We start from the raw sequence: 15,325 nt of genomic DNA, 5'->3' as shown, positions 1-15,325 counted from the left end.
CGGGCGTGCGCCGATTTACGCTGCGCAGCCGTCGTGCTGCCCCGTGGCGCCCGAGGCGCTATGGGGAGCTGCCGGGCCCGGGCACAGCCATAGCCGCGGGCTCATGGGGCACCCAAGGTAACGGGCTTCGGTGTGGAACTGCCAGAGCCTGTGAGCAAACGCTCAGCTCGCCCCGAACTCGGAGTCGCGTGGGTAAAGACCCAGGCTCGCCTATTTCGTCGGGTGTTCCATCCACCTCAGGGATGCAGTATTCCTTCCTTCGAGCACAGCGCTTCAGAAGCTCGCCGACACTGAGGGGCCATGCGGTTCTTTCACAGAATCACAGAATGGGTCAGGTCAGAAGGGACCACACCCCTGCTCAAGCAGCGTCATCCCAGAGCACATGGCACAGGATTGTGTCCAGACGGTTCTGGAGTGTCTCCAGTGAGGGAGACTCCACACTGTCTCAGGGCAACCTCTTCCAGTGCGTGGTTGTCTGCACAGTAAAGAAGCTTTTCATGTTCAGCTGGAACTTCCTGTGCATCAGTTTCTGGCTGTTGCCTCTTGTCCTGTTGATTGGCACCACCAAGAAGAGCCTGCCTTCATCCTTTTGGCACCCTCACTTTAGATACTGGCAGACATTGATGAGGTCCCCTCTCAGTCATCTCTTCTCAAGGCTGAACAGGCCCAGCTCCCTCAGCCTTTCCTTGTGTAATACTCCAGTTCTGTGATCAGCTATAAAGCTGTCCACTGGACTTCCTCTAAGAGCTCCATGTCTCTCTCATGCTGAGGACATCAGCTTTGTATTTCAAATAATACGGATTCTCAGGACTTGAGTTAGGGGGAAAAAAATCATTCAAATAGATTATATAGTCAGAAGACAATGGAAGTTGGTGTTTGGGCTTTGAATGGGGTGATAGTTTCAACACAGGTAAGGCTTCAGGACCATCCCCTGCATGATAATGTGAACATGTAGAAGTTAGCTTAAAAAATCAATGTTGCACAAAGACTGAATCTAAGTGGCAGGTGCTATGAAAATCCCAAATTATTAAACTTGATAAGGTGGTACTCTAATGCCAACAATGCAATCAGCAAAATTGCACATGGTTAGTAAATGACCGTGTCCTACTAGCAGTCCCTTTCTCTTTGCCTCAGGTGGTCTCTGAGGGATGAAGTACCTCCCTCAAATTCATTTCACCATGGCTTAGTGCTTTCTGGTGTTCACATTTCATACATCCTAGTTTGAGATCTGTGCAAAGAAATAAGGCACTTTACATCACAGCTTGCTAGATGTGCAGTCCTGGGGATGTAAAAGAGTAGTTGGAAAGGTGTATTTTACTAATTGGCATTGGTTCACTATGTAACTTCAGCCCATGTAACTCACTTTATCTCTGTTTCTCCATCCAGAGGTAGAGATAATACATTTCAATCCAAATAAAGACAGAGAACATAGGATTTTTGCTAAAATCTCTCCATAGATAAAGAAAGAACAGGAAGGCTGGGAAATGGTTAAACTTTAATTTGCTTATCGTCTTTTTAGATTGCACATACATGCTTAAATGCAAAAAGTCAGGAAATGGCTAACTAAAGCTAATCAAAGCAGAAAATACAGATTTCTTAGGCAGTTTCTCCTGTGGCTCAGTATTGTGCTTCTGGTCCTTGGGACAGAAAGGACCCAATAAAAGGGAGTTAACTGCACAGTATTTATCATTGTCAGTGTTCTGCAAGGCCAGTATTACATAAAACATTCAGCTCTGGTGAAATTTAACCATTTAACCTTTCCACTTCAAACTTTCTTCAGTGTGTAACAGAGTCTTTTATGATAGAAAGATGAAGAAGATATGCTGAAAAGCAGAAATAAAGGAAATCTGGAAGAATGGCATATGAATTATCTTACTGCTCACTCTAATTTTTAGGATTTTAGTATTTAGTCAGTTATTTAAAATGATGAGAACTCTCCTCAGACCAGATTTTTATGAAATGAATAAAAAATCTACTTGAAATGAATACTAATTAAAGGCATTCTTCATTAAAGTACTTTGAAAAAGCACTAGAGCTTCAGAAAGGACATTTTGAAGCAGCTGTGGATTATGTTAAAAACCAGATTGCATTCAGTTTACAATACTGCTAAAAAGAGGTGGTATAAACATTGTCTTGCAAAGTGGATCAATTTAACCATCTTTTAAAAATACTTGAAAGATAAGAGAATTTTAATATATAGGCATATTTAAAGAAATTCTGTGTCAAGTGTTTATTAAAACTGTAGGTTATTAAAGTGGAAAAAACTTTCAAAAATCATATAAACAGCTTAAGGATGAAAAATTAGTTATTTTCACATTTCAACAACATTTGAATTAGTAATACTGCTAGGAAATGTTTAAACTTTATTTTTAAATTACATCTTGTTTAGAAATAAAGATAAATGCTTGTTCCTCTTGAGTTTTATAGTTCTCTATTTCAATGCCATATCTAAATTTTAGAACTAATTCAGCTTTTGCTGATCTGTTGCTTTGTTTCAGTGATTTCTTGTTATTCTAGACACTTCAAGACAGTTATAGAAAGATGAGGTACCAGGTGTCTGAAAGTTAAAAGGGAATCGTGGTGCCTAAAATACTTTTTTCCCCCAGAATTACCAGTATACTTAGAGATGTCTGGCAAATTTGAAATGGGAAAAAGGAACTTGTGTGACTACATTTATGTGAAGTCCATAATTTTTTTTTTCCTCAGAGGAGTGTGTGCATTTAGCTCCCCAACTGATGTAATTTACATAGCTACTGCAGAGAAATTGTGGTTGCAGATCTAACAATGATACATTTGAGCAATCTTCCGAAAGTTTTTGAAAGATTGAAATTTATAAACACATAATCCAGCTACACAGGTGAGCAAATCATATAAATTTTTTATTGGGCTGTATTTTAGACTTTGCTAATGTACTCACCTAGCAACAGGAATTAAACTGTCTTGTTTTAGCTAGGGAACTGGAAAGAATTAACTTGAAAATGAACCTATTTTTTTTGTGAGGCAATGTGAAAAATGTCTCCCTGGACCACTTCTTTTTACACTGCTTTTTACACTCCCTTGGCTGAGGGAGAGATTTGTTATCTCTAGCAAACCATGGTGGAAAGAGTTTGGCTGTGCTGTAATAACTGAGACTGAGCTCTGAAGAATATGTCTAGTCTGTTACATTCTCAAAACACACCAAATTAAGTCCTTAAGTAATACAGCTAAAAAGAAACAGGAAAGTGTTTCATTCCAGTATGTCTAAGAAATGATCCTTTTGTAACCCGAGGGATTTATTAACAGTTCTGAGCTATTGGTTTTGCAAAGTTAGAACCCAGAGATAGTAAATATTTTTGTGATAATTTTAAGTAACTTCTTTATCCCCTGCTTTCTGTTCAAATACATTGGTGCTTTGGAAATACATGTGTTGCTAATCTGTTGAAGTAAGAAGTTGGTCTTTTTCTCAATCCATTCATGTATATCCCTCTAAAATTGCCTTTGCTTTTCACTTCCAGGCTCTTGAGTCAGGAGCCACCTTTGACATGGCATCTAATGAGAATGCTGCTAACTGCCCTTGTATTGGGCTTGAGGTACAATGTTCGTGGTCAGCTCATGTCCTTGGTACTCCTGTGTGTAGGTGTTGACCCAGTTCATACTGACAGCTGTTTCCTTGTCTGCCCTGACACTGTGAACTCTGTGAGACAAGGGCCAGTAGGGTGGTGAGAGCGAAGATACCTCGGTGAAAATACGTGATCTGTTTTGTGAAACTGCTGCGTGATTACACTCATTGTGAGTGATTACATGGCTTTGTGGTGGCAGACTAGGTGAATCCAGTGAGTAGCTGGATACCTCAACCTTTATTTTAATGTCTGTTTTTATTATAGAACTGTACAGGGCAGATTAAAGTAACTTCATTTTCCACCAGTTTAAAACGAGTCATTGGAGGAAAAAGGACAGCTGCTATATTTTGTAATGAACCATCTGGCATTTCTTGGTAGATCCTCTGATTCCTAATTTACTACTGAATTGTGACAGCATGAAAATCAAGATTATTGATTGTATAGAATCAGTGTTTCCCTCTGGCAATTCTGTTTCCGTCAAAGGATAGACATAGGAGGGATAAGGACCTCTCACACTGGGTTTTGCAAGCCTTGATAATTTGCCTTCTTTTTTGGTAATGGTGGTGCTTGACATTTATTCTGGAAGACTGACTTTCCAGATGATCACATCTGATCTGAACCTTACAGAAAGTGGCACTAATCAGTTTTAAGGTTCCACAAGGGAACTCCTGTGTAAGGTTCGTATTCTGTTTTACTCCCTTTCATTCATGGCTCTTTTTAAAATTTCAGCTGCTAGGAGTTTAAGAATAAACTACCTGTCTAGCTGGAATTAGAATAAAAAATACACAAGCAATAGAGGATTAACTAGTCAAGTAGGGGACTACACATTCTGTCGCACTGACCACTCGCTGCTCTGCTCAGCTATCCCCTGCAGTGTGCGGCAGGAGTGGGGAGCAGCCGGAGGCTCTTGGCTTTAAAGCCGCTCCTCTGCAGTTCAGCTCTGTCCAGGGGGGCTGAAGCTCCAGGCACAGTGGCTGTCAGCAGCCCAGAAGAGGGAGAGGATAAAAAGTAGCGAGGAAGCTTGCAACAGGAGGTAATCCAGGTTTATTGAAGGGTCTCCTCAGAGAACAAGCCAGACCAAATCCGGGAAACATCTTATAAAGGGAGGCGTTACAATGGGGATGGCTTAACTGGGGACCAATTAGGAATCTCTTAGGGGAGGGATATGGACAGGGATAGACACTCATAGGGGCCAATAGTCTCGAGGAGTGGAGGGAAAGGGGTCACATGCCCCAATGAGGCATCGAGGTTTAGCGGATTTCCAAGAGGGGAGGTATCTGAAGGGGCAGGATCTCGGGGGATTGACGGGGACCATATAGGGGTAATTAGGGAGGGCTTTGGTGACAGGCACAGAACGTTTGGGAGTAATGGGCGGGGTTTGGGTGATTGATGGGGAACCGACTAGAACACGGAGAGGAGAACAACCACATGGGGAACACCGGGGGAGCGGCTTGGGTCTAGGGCAAACCAACTGGGAATAGGAATGGGGAAGGTAGGGATGAACCCTCGGGGTACAGAGAACATACGAAAATACAATAAAAATATCGCATCACCACAACATTCAGTCTCAATTTATTTTGAAATTCTCTTAATAAAACATATCTTTGCTTTCACGTAGATAATACGTACCATGTACCTACCACTAAGTCTGTCTTTAGAATCAACAACTTCTTAGTGCCTGGATGAAAAAGATGGAGTTAGGAGAAAAGCATCTGGACACCAGCAAGTGTGTGACACCTCCATCTTGGTGCCAAAAAAAGATTATAAAAAGTGATTTTTAGATGAGAAAGTTAAAAGAGAAAGGAAAAGAGGAAATTAAAGTTGAATAAATCAGAGCTAGAAAAGGCATAGGATTAGAAATGATAGGGGTTCAGTAAGGTATAGACAGAATGCAGTAAACCGGTAGATAATCAGGGAAAACAGTGCTAGACAGAACACAGACGAAAATACCCCAAATTGCTTCAGAAAACCACAGAAAAGAGTGGTGAAGACTAAACACAGTAATAGAAAACTTTCCTGTGGTTCAGACTGACTGAAGAAACAGTGGGGGGTCGTCTTTAGCAGTGCTCCTAGGAAAAGTGAAGAGAGCCTGAACTTTGAATAGTGACAGTGATCAATCGTAAACTGGGGCCCCAATCTGAGACCTAATTCATCTTGCTGTTAGGCATTGAAAGTGACTGGCTCCTACATTCAATTTCTTGTGCCATGGTCATCCATTAGGACCTTACATCTTTGTCTGCTTAGTAGTGTCAAGGTGGCTGACATACCAAGTGTGGAGCCTCAGAACAGCCTGCTGTGTCTTTTCTTCCTTGGGTGATTTGTCCATAAGCATCAGGTCACTCCACATCCCCTGGTACATTACATAATTTGTATATATAGTTTTGAACCTGAAGAGTGCATTTGCAGTTACTCTGTGTTTTTAGAGCTGCAGATCTAGGAAATGTCTGCTACTTACATATGTATATATATTTTTGAGGCAGTATTACTCTCTAGTAATATGAAAGTACCTTTTACAGTTGATGAAACCATGCTGACTGTTGTGCAGTGCACTGATTATACAGCTTTCCCTAACTGCCATTTTGAAATGTATACTGACTTTACCACTGAACATTTTCCCCCTGACATATTCAGGGTAATCTATGGGAAGAGTTGCATGAAAGCTGGCATTATTGGTTCACATATACAAGACTGCAACATCTTGCTGTGTAGGAAAGAGCAGAGTGGATCGGATATTTACCTGCATTTGCATTCATCTGCTTACTTCTTTGCATGTAATTAACTATGCTATTTGAAAACAACAGAAAATGATCTTCAGATAAACCAGGCACATACTAGGTGCTGTAGTGGAGGTTGGAAGTAAAATTCATTGATGCTAAGTCAAAGCAAGGCACCCATTCAGCATGGAGTTGCATCCAGCATAAATTATTTGCTTAATATTGACATCACTTGCATATCTTCGTATTTTGGTGGGCTGAGTAGCTGGGTCATAACCTCTGAGTGGTATCCCAGCTATTTGCTGAGATATCTAAATATTCCTTGCCTGTTGTGTCCTACTGCTTAGCCAGCATTTGGGGACAGAAAATTTCTTTTTCACTTCTTCACCTAGATAAATATTTTTCTAATCAGCATGAGGTTTGTTGATGTGTTTGTGATGGCCCAGGTTCCATGCTGTGCTAACTGCAAGAGTGTCCACTCTTTGGCTTGGCTGTCACTTGGTGGGTCAGACTAAGCACATAAGTAATTGTGGAAAGTGTAATTTCTGGAGACATTTCCCCGCAAACAACTACTCTGTTACTGTGAAGAGCTGATCAGAATATCTCCGTGCTTGCTGGTGTAGACAAATATATAATTACTGAAGACACTAGATGTTCCACTGTTACAGGGGGAATTATTTGCTGGACTTCCCTTCAGCCTTGCCACTTTCTAAAGCAATTCCTTTGATACCAAACAGAGAAAACATCCTTTAATAATATAACACAATAGCTCTGAAACCCCATTATGAGTCATGACTCCACTGTAGTTTTTCTGCATAATATTACTATTACTATTACTATTACTATTACATTGGTAGAATTCTTAAGTGAGTAGTTACATTCCTGGTCCCCGGATCAGTCAGCTGAGGACAATTGAATGAGCCATCTCAAGTGCTAGTATTGTGAAGATGTGAAGACTTTCTGAGCAGAGACTGTACATGGATGGTTTAAAGACTTTAATTCATAATGATAATTAAAACTGTAGTTTCACATTCACAACATTTGGCACGTTGCTCAAGATGAAAATTGGGGTGCTTTGCATTAATCATGGTGTGATGATCAGGTAGGAAATGAGGTTATGTATTCACACAGCACAGGGTACAGAAACAAAGAAGAGCAGGTCTTCTCTGATGTTATAGTTATCTATGCAGAAGTACCTTCCTTGCACCTCAGGAGCCTTTCTTTCAAATGCTTACCCACCTGTAAAAAGGCTGGCAAAAAGTGGTAATTCTCAATGAATAGCAATGTTGTTGTCACCATTCAACACACAAGTTAGAACAGCAAGGCACTCAGTTTCCTTCTTGGCTGCAGCAATTGTGTTGCATTCACTATTTGTGTGCCTGCTTATGTCAGTCATTCCTTCCTGGTCTCTGAGTAAGTATTGGGGAATTTTGTCTAAATTTGACTGTTATGGGATAGAGAGCAGGGCTGTTAAATTCCTGCATATTTCATGAAGATGGACATTCATGTAGATGAGAAATCTTCCATGGAAAGAAAGGCTCACCTTTTTTAAACATGAATGAATTCACAGAAAAGAGAGATGTCAGATACCAGGTCTTTTCCCACTGCTTACAGAGCTACTGATTATAAGATCTTGAACAGGGTTTCAGGCAAGACTGGGTGTCAGGGGCCATCTTGCTTGTGAGAAGACCTGCTGGAGGGGAAAGAGCTTCCATGGGCGTTAAAATTGTTGGCAGAGCTTTATGACCAGAAGGCCGTAAATGTTGTTCCTGAGGATTTCCTAAAGTTGAGGGACACAAGCTGCAAAGCAGTATTAATCCCTCTGTGGAATAATATGTTTCCATATGTAGCGCATCTGAATGTTTTTCAGGACTGTTCCAATAAATGAGCCTCTTCCTCAGTCCATGGGAATTTACAGGAAAATAATTTATATATATAGTTTATGTTGTGTAGTGAAATTATGAATAAATGTAAACAATATATTTGTTTACATTAGAATGATGTAAGTTGCTTTTGTGAACATGCAAATAGTTATTTATCTTTGCAGCTTATGTTTGAGTTTCCTATTCTGTTTTGAATCTTGAAAAAAGCCAGGTATTTGTATTCGTTTTGCATGCTCAACAGTCTGAGAACTGAAATCAGTCACTTGCCTTATGTGGGCTAAGAATGATGCTGGCAGGGATTCAGGTGATCAGGGCTGGGCAAATGCTGAACTGAAACCTCTTCCTGTGCTGCAGGATACACTCGGTACCTTGTCTTTTCCCCACCCACCCATAACATTTACGCTTCATCTTCACGTAGTGGTTTGTCACATAAGTCTGCATTGTGGTCTTTCTGGGGGCTGTTAGCTTGTTTTCCTGGCTGCTGAGGAAATTAGTATGTATAGCCAAAGACAAATTATTTCCAATTGGGAATCTGTTTGGATGTTTTTAACTAACATCTTTCCTTTGAAGTAGTTACAGGCTTCTGTGAATACGTTTCCTTACTTTATAGGCTGTATTTATTAAAACAGAAAGGTGAATTAACGAATTGCTGCCTCATTAAAAAAGTGAGGCACTATGTACAGCATTTGCTTTTTCAGAGACCTGTTTTCTGATACCCTCATTCTCCTCTTTCCCTGAATAAATGCTTTCTGTGGAGTGAGATTGAAAAGTTACTGTAAACAATTCAGGGGCTGCACTGAGTCCTTACATTTAATTTACTTTGGAATTTGTTGGTGCAGCTGAACCTACTGCACTGCCAAGAGGCTACACATGGGGTTGCGTAGAGCTCTGTGATGGGTTTTCTTGGTCTTCCCCTTTTATGTGTGAGTAGATGCTAAGGACACACCCCAGTGTGAATGAGAACTTGTATTCAAATCTCGCCATGCTATAACCTCACCTTCTCCATGCTTGAACGCTCAGCTTGGATTTTGCGTCTGTTTTTCACTTTCAGGGTGACAGGTAAACCTCCTTGACCAGCACGTGCTGGCCCCATGAGCTGGAGTATGTGCTCTGCCACCACAGCCAGGCTTCACACATGTACAAACCTCCGCATTTTGGGAGAAGAAAAAGAAACAGGAGAAGCAGGAGACTATGGAAAGAGAAATCCTGGCATGCTCTGTGAGGAAACTGCCATTTCTTTTCTCTTGTCTGCTTGCTGCTCCTCCATGCATGAAGGCTTCAAGCCACATAATATGAATTAGTACATAGCCTATAAAACGGCTACAGTATATAGCTTATTTTTGCTATAAAAACCAAACTAAAGCAGCACGCCTCATTAGTCAAATGGAGATGCAGAAGAGATACTGTTCTGAAAAGGAATTATATACACTGCAATAGTATTCACTGGGACACCCAACCTATACATTTTTATTATCCCCTTCCAGATATCCCTTCATGTCATCCTTTTGGGGAGGCCTGCCATTTAAACTGTAGGCTTTTGGGTCAGAAACCATTATTCTGGGTGTCTTTGATTCTCAGAGTGAGGAGCTGATGGAGCCTGCAAGTTGCTGCTGTGCCCTGAACATGTGAGATAAAAGTGGTAATGTTTGCAGGGGCAACTGAACAAAGAATTTTATCATATATAGCCTTTAAATATTGACTAATTGATTTAGCGCTTGAGAAATACTTGGGGCTTGTGGATTTGTCTACTGAAACTGTAAATAGCTGCTGTGAGCAGTCTCCAGCTGGATTCAGAGAACACTGCTGGTCACAGTGACCTTCCCTCCTGTCCATTTTTGTTACTAAAAATAGTTGGAAAAAAGAATTAATCAGGACTGTCTTTCATATCCAAACTATATTAATTCATATGTTAAAATGTACTATTTGTGAAATGAAACCATTTTTATGAGAAGGAAACTAAACTATGTTGAATTAAAATGCCAGAGCTTGTTACGGTTAGGTATTTATATGGATTTATACACTCAAATTTCCCAGCTATTTTATGAAATTCTCATGATAGAAATTGTTTTTCAGAATCATAAAATGTTTTAGGAGAAATATAGGCTGTGGGTAGTAGATTGGATTTTTCAGGAATGAATGGCTGCCCTGCTTGCAAATTCAATTGTGGAGCCATGGTGGTATAGTGAATTTGCAAAGCTGTAGCCAGGTGGTGATGAAAACCTAGTAATATTTTGATACATTGATAAACAGGAAGAATTTATTTGAAAAACATGATGGATGACCCTTTCTTGATTGTTAATCCATGATGACATTCTCAGTGAATAAAAAGTTAATTCTCACTGAAAGTCTGAACACATAAGCAGACTTGTCTGTGCTAGCTGAGTCCACAGGGTTACCAAAAGAAGTGGAAGAGTTTTTGAAGCAAACTGGATGGATTGGCTCTCCTAAGTGCCTCTGGTCTTTAAATCTCTGATATATTTTCTAATCTTGAACCACTTTACAGCATGCATAACTGGTTAGCTGATACTGAATAATGCCTACCACCCCACCAAGAGTTCCTGGACATCTTTCCTCTCTTTTACTCAATGTAAAGTTTCTACCCTAAGATAGTATAATTTAGTTCAACTCACTCTAAGCTGCATCATACTAAGGGATCATTAGCTTTCAGAGGTTTTGCGTTGCTTTTGAAGGAGATCCAGGAATAAAGGTTTTGCCAAAAATGTCCCCCCCCAAAACTGAAACCTCCAGGAGTATCACTCTGTATTTCCTTCTGTAAGCAAAACATTTGGACATTTTTCATTAATGTCTTTCTGGCCCTGCCTATGTCACTCAACAGGATGGGATGAGGAGATCCCTGAGGAAGGACTAATCAAAGTTTTTCCCACAGCAGCAACAGTATAGTTGCCTCAGTGTATTGCCTGTACCCTTAACCAGCCCTTCTGAGGTTGCAGAAATTCTGTCCTGCAGTATTTTTTCAGGGTAAAAGTTTTCTAATTTCTGTCAAAGGTTCAGACTCCTCAAATGTATGTTTTTCTGAGAGAAGAAATAAAAGCCTGCCAAAATTTTCCAGCTGGCTCTTGTTGTTAATGTAGGGAGGACGCATGGTGTTTTTCATAACTAATAAAGATGTTGGTATCCTACTTTATAATGAAACTTAGTTTTGACTGTGAAAATGTGACTGATTCTTCCACAGATTTAACTCTGACATAATAACTTGGCTAGTGCTATACTCACGAGCTTAGCTCTCTCACCTAGCAGCACCTTCTGCTGAATTAACCCTTATCTTTTCTGTCTCACTTTTGAATGTCTGAAACCAGTCTCCTTACAAGGGTTGAACACCCAAAAACATTGTTCAGTCCAAGGGGCCCTGCCTCCTGTTCCTGGCTTCATTTTAGCATCACTAACCTGTAACTGTATTAAAGTGACTTATTGAACAGGACCCTAAAATGCCAGCTGTGTACCCTATGGCTTTCTGCAAAGTCCTCTGAGCTTCCAGTTGCTCAAGTAATAGTCTGGTTAGTTAATCATTTCATCTTTGGTGGTTAATCACTTCATCTTTGTAAGAAGGGCAAAAAAGTGGGGAGGTGGAAATTTTCTCTGTGTGTCGTGTTTAGGACAGGTGGTGACAAACACTGATGCTGGAAGGATTTGTCCAAAGTGTCTGTGTTCCCAGCAGATGGTGCTGCACTGGTGGCCATGAGCGAGGGATGTGTCCAGGACTGACAGCTCCTCGTTCCGGTACCTGCCCTTCTCCAGCACGTTGTGACATGCAACTTAAGATGCAAAGTTTATTGAGGGAAAGGGATTCGGGGACACTGAAAATTGCCACCACGCAGTATGGAAGTGGCCTGTTTACACAAGTGCATAGGTGCTACACAATCTGGATTTCCCCTTGTGGAGTTTTGTTATGTTTGTGTTACTCTTTACTTCATTTGCACTATTGGCTTTGTATTGTATTCCCTCAAGGTTTGCATAATTTGTATAAATATACAGCTTACTTCTGGGGCTAGAAATTATGTGCACCTTCATTTTGTCAGTCCTCTTAGATGGGTCAGGGCAGTGCTCCTCTTTCATTCTTGATTAAAGAATTATAGAACCTTTTGGTAAAGAAAGAAAAAAAAATATCTTTGTCTCACTTCCTACTCTGCTATTTTGGAGTGATTTGTAAATGTGAAAAGCCCTTAGCAGGTAGGTAAGCAAAACTGCAATTTTTATGGTTTGCTTTTTAAAAATCACATTTTTGCTACTGTAACCACAAGCACTGTTGTCAGGAATTAACACTAAAAAATTTGAGTTTTCCCTAAGCTCTGTCTTGTGCTTCTTGAACAGGAAGACACTGGCAACAGTCAGAAATTATTTTGGTGATATACTCCTGCCATATGGAGGACCTGTGACCCATGTAGTGACTATTAGGGGATCAAAGGTTCTGAGCAGTGGGGAAAGGACTTCAATAAGTGACCTCATGGCTGATAAGACCAGCCCTTGCAAAAGTAATTTTTTTCATAGTAAAGTCTTCTCACAGATTTTGTCTAATAGTCTGAGCAGACAAACTTTTTAGGGCAGACTTCATATCATTGAAATCTTTTGTGCCTCATCTAAACATGTTTCATAGTGCTTAAATGCTGTATTTTAAGTATGTGGGAGGAAGAAAAAGTATGTGCAAAATGCTGTAAATTGCCCTGTACTTTGGAATACCACTTGATTTTTAAAGACCTTACTACAAAGCTCATGGTAACAATATATTAGAACCCTTAGCATTATTAATAGTAATTTTTTTTAATCCTGGGGTCAGAAAACCTGATTGTCAATGTTGAATGTAATCAGGTAGAATGAGCATATAAGAAATCTTCACAAGCAAGAGAATAAACCAGCTCAACGTTTTAACCCTTGCAAGGCCATGGCCTTTTCATCACATTGACCATGTAGATAGAGCAGTATTTTCTTCTTTGCCTTTGTGATTATCACTAAGCAACTGGCCCTTCACTGTTTCTGTGCTCAGATCTGGTTTAGAGAGATTTGCCTCATTTTGAACTTTTTCTCTTTTAGAAACTGCATCAGGAATTAATGGACTGAAAGGAGAGTGCCTTGGATGAGTGACATTTCTTTGTTGAAGAATTAGAAATTACATTATCTTCTCCAGCCCTCTATGGAGAGAACATGAAAAGTGTCTCTGCCACCCCCACAGCATCCTACTGCTGTTGAGATTTTGCAGGTTTGGAGAAGGTGAATTTTGGAGGTGCCTACAAACAATACAGCAAATGTATGTGCTTGCACATAAATGTCCTAGTTCAGCAGTTGAGTAAATCATATGCTGTCAGTGCAGTTCAGATGGTTTGCTACACTGCAGCACAAGACACAAGATACTTCTTATGCAGAAATCCAATTTATAGAACCTGTTTCCTCCTGAGGATGAAATCTACTGAAAAAAAAAATCTTTCTGTACTGCTTCTTTTAGGTCATTTCCTGGGAGAGGGGAGCTCTCTATAATCACAGAGTTTGAACTGCCCTGGTACATAGAATCATAGAATCTTCAAATGTTAAGGGTTGGAATGGACCTTAAAGGCCATCTAGTCCCAGCTCCCCTGCCATAACCAATAAACCTTTCTGTCACACTCCGACATGTGTATTGGAGACAGTGGGGTATCACATGTTAGCTATGGGACAAATAATTTTTAAATGTATGTCTAGATTTTCTTCCTAAACACTGGGCATAAAAACGAGTGTAACAAGGAGCGTGTGTCTTACACTAGTTCTATTCCATGCTCACTGAATCTGCTTAAAAAGAGTGGTAGCTTTTTCCAGAGATGCTAAGCTCTTATAAACCGCATCACAAATTTTTCAGGCTATCAGCTGAGTAAAGCCTTTTATTAGCCTCTATTTAGTATCGACAGAGAGAGATAAAAGAAAAGGATGTCCTGGAGATTTTCCTAGGGCAGACTTCATCCCTTTTTATTCTGCCATGAAACAAAGAGACATCCCTGAAGGTGCCACACATTTATGATACAAGAAGCACAGAGATGCTTTGTAGTAAAGCAGCAAGATGCAAAGATGATGTGCAACCCCATCATTACAAAGTGGCACATGTCATGTTTATAAAATGGCTGTTGCTGACATGAGTTCCTGGGTAAAGCTGACCACCCTCAGTGGAAAATATCTTCAGGAAATAAAGGAAAGTAAAGTGACTCTCAGTTCCTCCTTTTTTTTTGTGCTTTAATCTACTTCTGAATGTCATGGAAATATGGGTTGCTGTGTAGCAAAAATCCGTATTTGTAATTCAAGTTTTAATTCCATAAATGATTGTGTTCTTCAGTTCATCCTTATAACAGACTTTCATTAATAAGTAGTAGGAAATTATCTGAGAAACTTCATTGCTTGATACACATGATTGTGGCAAGTTAATTGCTGGTTCAAAACTCCCCCCCAATGACTAAAGTTTCAGAGAGCCTTGTGACACAGTTATGGGACACTGCTTTTCTTTGAGATTAGTTGTCTTTCGTTAATGACTAGTTTTACAACTTCTGGTATTGGATGTTTCATTTGAAGAAACCTCATTTTTTTTTTCCAAGCAGATAAGAGCCATTCTTCTCTCTCTGGTGAGACTGTATTGAAGGGCAGCATACTGTCTTGTGAAGATGGTATGAAAAATCCCATTTCTGGATGACAGGCATAATAGGAAATGCCATTCCTACACTCCACAGACACACAAGGGAAAACATGCTCCAGCCCCAGACAATCAAACCTTTAACTGTAAAACTAATGCTGATTTATTGCAGACAACAGTGTGATTTTTTTTTCCCTTGGCACTTACTCAGAATAGCCAGGTCTCTCCCCTTTCCCTTGTGCCATTCCCCGTGCATGGCATACGCCATGGACTAAGGTAGCTGCACTCATGCCTGGAGTTGCAAAACTTCCCCTTACAGCAGCACAGCAAGCTACCATTTATTTTTAATTGCTCCCCACCGTGTAGGCCAATTAAGGATGAAGCCAGCAGGGCAAGGATCACTGGCAAAGCCTTTGAAGGGAGCAGACCCAGCATTCGCTTCGCCGGAAGGCTGCCATTCACACATTTGTGCAAGAATGCAAACAATTGGGCTCACTCAGTGGGATCAAGTGCTATCTAGTTCAGTCT

The sequence above is a fragment of the Corvus brachyrhynchos genome, unplaced genomic scaffold (assembly GCF_000691975.1).
Source record: "Corvus brachyrhynchos isolate BGI_N302 unplaced genomic scaffold, ASM69197v1 scaffold94, whole genome shotgun sequence".
Classification (NCBI taxonomy): domain Eukaryota; kingdom Metazoa; phylum Chordata; class Aves; order Passeriformes; family Corvidae; genus Corvus; species Corvus brachyrhynchos.
The sequence above is the reverse complement of the archived record's forward strand: the minus strand, read 5'-3'. Positions refer to the sequence as shown.